This window comes from Limulus polyphemus, unplaced genomic scaffold (genome assembly GCF_000517525.1).
Source record: "Limulus polyphemus unplaced genomic scaffold, Limulus_polyphemus-2.1.2 Scaffold950, whole genome shotgun sequence".
Taxonomy (NCBI): domain Eukaryota; kingdom Metazoa; phylum Arthropoda; class Merostomata; order Xiphosura; family Limulidae; genus Limulus; species Limulus polyphemus.
The window spans coordinates 253919-260815 of record NW_013666560.1 but is presented as its reverse complement, the minus strand read 5'-3'; the positions used below and the strand labels follow the sequence as shown (position 1 = coordinate 260815).

General features: G+C 31.7%; 1 protein-coding gene across 2 annotated transcripts in view; it reads left to right on the top strand.

Annotated features, from left to right (window-relative positions):
• Window positions 1-2005: 2005 nt before the first annotated feature.
• LOC106461393 (protein transport protein Sec24A-like) overlaps window positions 2006-6897 on the top strand; it is a 57142-nt gene continuing 52250 nt past the window's right edge. The window contains exon 1 of one of the 2 annotated variants that reach the window (XM_022388338.1): window positions 2006-2021. The gene's annotated coding sequence lies outside the window, so the exon portion shown is untranslated. Of the gene's footprint in view, window positions 2022-3166; window positions 4559-6897 lie in introns of those variants that run through there. The other variant, XM_013921208.2, reaches the window with a different exon arrangement.

Sequence of the window (6897 nt, the reverse complement as noted above, 5' to 3'; positions counted from 1 at the left end):
TCATAGTTTTCCCTATGAAGATATATTGGTTCTGCTACCAGACACATCGCATATGAATTTCTGTGCGACCTTACTGTTGAAATGGGTACTGGAAAACTATCGTCTTCAAGCTCTTGTTGGAGTATGGGGAGCTTGCTGGGAGAAGTGGTGTGCCTTGAACACGACAGCCTCATGATGAATCATTTTGTAATGGAAACTACGATGCATGAATATTGTGCATTTCCGTCAGATAGAGCATGACCGGACTTGGTGACATGGACTCTAACAATGTGGTGAGGCTCTGAAAATAATTTTAATTGATATAATGTACTCCATCGTCTGTATTCCTACTTACAACATGGAACTTTTTCTATAACTATCATTAACAGTAGGTATTTTCCCACCGTTCTTAAAAGTTAAAAGTGATACAATGATTGAAAAATTCAAAAATTATTGTGAATTAATTATATTAATCTTCTATATACACTATTAGAAACAAACGTTTGTTTGTTTGTTGAATCTTTGCGCAAAGCTACTGTACGATTATCTACACCAGCCACTCCTGATTTTTATGTAAACGATTAGAGGGAAAGTAGCTAGATAACACTGCCTACCCCTCTTGGGCCGTTATATACTAATTAATAGTGAGATTGAACATCGCATTATAACTCTTCCATGGCTAAAAGAGTGAGCATTTTCGGAGATGTGTTTCGATTCTGGGACCCGCAGCTTGTGAATCAAACATCTAACCACCAGACATTTGAAACATGAAGAGCTGAACGAATGCTCTTCAGAGTGTTTAAAGCTATACTCACAGGCTTATTGAAGTGACTGAGAAATTTACAAGCTTTTTCAACTTTCTTCATTCTGTAGCACCCGATGTTTTCCATATGATGATCAGCATGAAAAAAAAGGAAAAAAAAAGAAAAAGTCGTGTGAATCTTCAATAACTATCTTAAGACTTTTTTACAGCATAAATACTTAAACTGGAATATATTATTCGGCATTGCTCTTGTTAGCTATATTTTCAATGTTTTAATTTAGATGTTTGCTAGAAGGAGCTTGACATTATGATGACTTCAAGATCTAGGAAGTTCATGAAATTTAGGAATCGAGGAGAAGCTTCGTGGTCTGTGAAGAAATAGAGTATGAAATATATATGAGTAATCATTGATTGGTTGAATCAGTTCGGTGCCAGTCAGTTAGTAAACTAAGCAGTGAATTAAGGAGTATTGAGTGAGTTTGTTAGTTGAGTGTCAGAAAAGTCATTCAGTGTTCGTAGTAAGAGTAATGGTATCTATTCTACTATTCAGTTACTCAGTGAGTTAATTACGTGTTTATTTATCGATCAAAGTTAAGTAAGTTAAGCATGGGTGCCATTAGTCTCGGAATTTCTATTGGAACGTTCTATTTGAAGTTAGGAATACAACCTGTACTACAAGTGAACGTGGCTGTAGCAAATGTATTATTGAAGAAATAGATTAAGTCGTTATCGTCACATGAATTGAATTGGGCAATCTTTTCGTCCTCCTGTGGATTAGTGGTAAGTTTACTGACTTACAATTCTAAAATCTAGGGTTCGATTCCCCTCGGTGGACACAACAGATCGCTCAGTGTGGATTTGATCTAAAACAAACAGACAAACAACCATTCTCCTTATCAAGTAACTCAAAAGAACCCGCCAAACGATAGAATACGTTACAAAACTCACATTCAAGGATTAATATAGTGGGATAAAGAAATTTAAGATTTTAAGCGTTTATAATATAAAGTTTGTTTAAAAGACTTATACATGTAATTACTATTACACTATAAATAATTATATTTAAAAATGATAATTTACTAAGACAGTTCTATTATTGTCCTTCTTCATTGTTTCTGCATATAGAAATCCATGGGTTCATGCTATTTAACACGAAGGGTATTCGGGTAAATGACACGTCATGTTTGATTACATTACTTCATCCGGTCTGTACGTACTGAATTAATAAACTACGTTGCAGTGCTGAATAGGCTGACGACGACGGAATGGTGATGCTGTAGTTAAGTGTTGAACATTTTTAAATTTAAAAAAAATAATAATATAAAAATGACAGAAATATGTGGTGGAAGCTGTGGTGTGTGTAATGAATTACTAGAAGTAGAACTGGATTAAACTGTCTGTATTGTTATAAAATTTAGCAACTACATTTTTTGAGGTTGAAACTTGAATTCCTTAATTAACTTAGTTATTAAGCCTTTTGAAGTTGGAAGTTGTTACACTTATATTTTATAATTTATATAGTTACTGATAGTGATACTGACATTACAATAATTTCTAGTTTATTAAAATTATAATTTCTAACACTGTCGCCAGTTAACAGTTAGTAACAGTCAACATTGAGAGTAAGTACTTTGTATAGTGTTACTAATTTAGTCTGCAGCAGTGCTTGTAGCCGTAGTATTGACTAAGCTTACACAAAATAATACATTAATATTTATATAAGTATTGGATATAAGTTGTATTTTAAGAATCAAATGGATAGTGAAGTCTAATTTTGAGTAACGTTAGTAATAATATTAATTATTATTATTAAAAGTAATGTGTGCAGTTGTGGTCAAGAACTGATAACTGAGTACTGTGCTACTGCTAGTGTGTAAAAACATAACACAGTACAACTTTACTTTTACAAAAAAGGAAACATATCAATGACACATGTTGAAAATTTAAAAATAGTGCAAAAAAATAAGTTACTACTATGAGAATTTTTACTGGTTTAAGCTACAATTACTAGTCAGTTTACTACATGTATAATATAAATATGGAAGTTAAGAAGTGCAGTCAACAAATAAAGACTTTAGATTTAACTGTAGGAATCCTAAGTTTAAGAGCAAAAAGGTTATAATGTTGTAACTGATGAAATGTTTGGAGTACTATATGTAGGTTTGTTCTCGTACTACAGAAGATATATCAACACATTATTGTTAGGAAGTGTTCAGTTATGAGTTACCTAACAACAGTTTTGTAAACAGTTTACCCTAGGGTTGCCACCAAGTTATATTTATTTTTTCTCTGTCCTCCAAATGTTGTTTTATGATAGCTGAAGTCTTTTAATTTTAAAGGATTTGTTTTATTCTTTTTATGACCTTGTGAAATGGACTAAATATATGAATTTATTTTTTAGTTCAATGTACCAACTAAACATATCTTTTGATTTATTTTAAATAATTGTATAGTAAGTAAAACAATAAACTACTAGCATTTTACTGTCCAACTGAATTAATCTTTTTCAAGTTATCTCTAGAATGTATTGTCCTTGTGACAGGTTCACCCTTAGGTATGTAGCATTCTCCAGGAATTACTACTATCATTTGAAATATGTGCACAGTTGTCTTCTATTATTATTTGTGAAAAGTGGTAACCCTACTTTACCAATATGGTAATAACATTCTGATACTCATTAAGGTCTTCATTTATTTCACAAATTCTTACTGTACTACATATCTTAGCCATTTTAACTTATTTATTCTGGTACAGTTAATGATTTATATTGTATTATATTCAAACATTCATAAATAATACATTTAATATTATTATTCTGTACATAATTTGTTGACAGTGTATAGGCACATTTTTAAAAGTTAAAGGTTGCACCTTGCAGTTTATTTAATTTTCAGTCTTAAGAGATTAATTACTAGAATGATATTAATTCTAAAGCAATGAGGTATGAGTGAATTACAGGCCTATTACTGATGTTAAAAATTGTATTGCAGTAGTGAATAGCCAATGTGAGATGGTTTCTTTAACCTTGTAAAACTTTTACTTACTTTTACATAGACCAACTGTGTCAAACCCTTGCAGGAAAGTGAAAATTTTTCACCGTGTAAATTTGTAATGGTATATGGCCTATACATGGCTTTAACTTTGAACAGAGTCATCTTGGATGTTGATAATTGAAGTCACTTCTCCCTAAATTTTGAGTTGAGCATGCCCCCTGTTTTAATATGCTATAATCTCCATTCTACCAGAATTCACAGTTATAGTATTGCCTGCTATCTCTTCAGTGCCGGGTTTAGACTTGGTGAGGTCCTAAGCTATATAAAGCTTGGAGGCCCCTTGTTAAAAAGTTACACCAGAAGGTCTCACAAAGGTGCATACCAAAACAGGATCTTGGGTTGCCACAAAAAAATTAAAAACATATATATGCCTTTTAATTATTTAATAGCAAGGTATTTAAAGTGAAAAATAAAATTATAAAAGCAGAAAAAAAAAAAAAAAATCTGACATTTTGTGAGGCCCTAAGCTGTAAGTTGTTTCGCTTATGCCTAAATCCGGCACTGTATCTCTTGTACATTTCAAGCTAAAGTAAATTCTTACAAGTAAAGATTATCTTTCTGTGCAGTTTATACATGTATTTATTTTCTGGAAAAAGTGTAAGCAGATATTTAGTGGTTTTCAGAGTTAACATAGGCAAAAAAAAGGTAAACTTTTTGAATGGTGATGTTTCTCCCAACAGATGACTACAGTACTTCATTTCTTTGGAGAAATTTGGGAATTAAAACAATGTTCTAAAATTCTATTTCAATATTACTGAAAGTGGTAAATAAACTCTTTTTATTTTAAACTTTGCTATTAAACCTTTTAAAGAATGTAAGTTTACTTTTTCATGTAAATGTTTTAAATATTATCAATGGTAAGAGAGATATAAATGAATGTTTACTTTTAATTCCTTCAGAGCAGAACTATATAAGCAAACCTCTTCATTCTTTTAATTTTAATAGTCTGAAAATTGTCCATATAGACATTTCTTTGCTAGCCTTCTTATGTTGCTAAAGTCTTTGAATTATTTTGTATGAGCTTCCATCAACTGCTATCATTTACATCGGCTAACCTGTCTATACTGTAAAGACTTTGAATGTAACATAACATACAGGTCATCAAGGGCCCAATAGGCCTTTAAAGTTATCCTTTCACACACTCCCTTGAGAAAGTTAACTTTTTTAGGAAGTCATCGAATCCTCTTCAAAACTCATGTAAACTGCTGACTTCCATTACTAACTATAGCACCTCATTCTGTAAAACAGTTACTTTTAGAAAAATATAAATCTTACTGGAGCATACTATTTGTACCAAATCCTAAACTTGTGTCCTCTCATCATATAGTACTCAGAATATAACACAAAGAAGTTAGAAGCTTTTAGCTTGTTGATTCTCTGGATAATGTAAACTTCAGTAAGATCACTTCTTACCTTTCTCTTCTCAAGATATATTAACCTATCACTATAAGAAATAATAATTTGAACTCTTAATATAAATATGGTACTTTTACAAAGCACTGCACATGTGCAACCTACATTGTCTTTCTATGAAGTCACTCAATAACTAAAAATAGTTTATCAGCTGGGGCTATCATTGAAGTGTTGTAATCACATGCTCAACTTGCATACCTGAGGTGTCACTGTAATTGATTAATCTATTTACATAGAGTAACTTTTGTCAAAATATAATCCAATAATAATTTATTTGATTGTTATGAATAATGGGTGGCTATGATTATTGTTCGATGATTGGTTGTAGTAGAACCAGTTTCTCAAACAAATACTTGGATTCATGCTAAATGTCTTTTACTTGCCATTAACAATAAGTTTGCTTTGAATCAAAATACTAATATGTGTAGATGCCACTTTGTGACAGGGAGGAAAGGTAGAGATCCTACTCATGTTGATTATACCTATTAGCTCATCTTAGATCTGGACACCAAAGAGAACAACTGAATGTAGTAAATCTGTCAAACCTGTTACTTGAAATAAGAGGAGAAAATCAAATGAAGCTGGTAAACATGTTCATCCCATAGACATTCATGCTGTTAAGAAAATGAGATTGAGATAAGTAGCACAGACTCCCAGTCAGATCAGATTTTGCATGTAACGCCTTTTCAACATTGATATATGCATCTGATCATGACTATCGTAAACAGTGTATTTTGCCAGCTTTTCTAAAATATACAAGTTCTGCAATACAATATGAAAATACCTCAAATGATGAGATACTTCAAACATTATAATCTAAGGCATATGATTTGATATGTTTACAAAGAATTCTGCAAACCTTACTCAAAGTAACTCCAAACCACAACATAAAATAATACAAGAACTGTATTTTTGTTTTTATGTTATAAAAGAAAAGGATAAGCTTTTTGTGTGGAAAGTATGATAAATAGTGACGACAATTCCCAGATTTAATTTAATTGGAGTGTCTTTGATCTGAAACAGAACAGCTAATCTACTATTGTGGAAAGGGAACAAAAGATAATGTTCACTGTGACTTATAACCCTTTAATCCCTTCCCACTACTAGATATTTATATACATATATATATACCATCATTATTTGTTTGTACATGTAGGCCTATTCATCTCAGCATTCCCTCTATACTCACACACTTCTAAGTTTGCTATGCTGCATCACTGTTGTTGCATGCAATTCTAGCCCCCAGTTTACTGAACTCTCAATTTTGTATCACATGACTGGCAGTAAAATGTGTAACTGACAGTCAGTTGAGGTCAGTTTCATGCTTATGAGAAACTGGTGCATTCTTCTTCCTAATTAGCTAACAAGTGATAAGGTTCCACTTTAACTCCACTCCATTAATCATAACCTTTGACTTCTCATTCAACCACCCTGCAGTCCAGTTTCAATCTATCTTTAACTCTTACCAATGTAATTTTCTTAGATAATAATTTTTATGGCACCTTATTAAAAGCTTTTTGAAAACTTAAGTACCCCAATCCCATACCATTTCCATCATCCAGATAACAAGTAACATCTTTGAAAAGTTAACGTATTAGTTAGGCAGAATGTTTTTTTTAATCCATGTTTAATATATTTTGTTAAATTATTTTATAAACCTGTTTTTTATCAGACTTTCTTTGCATTTTC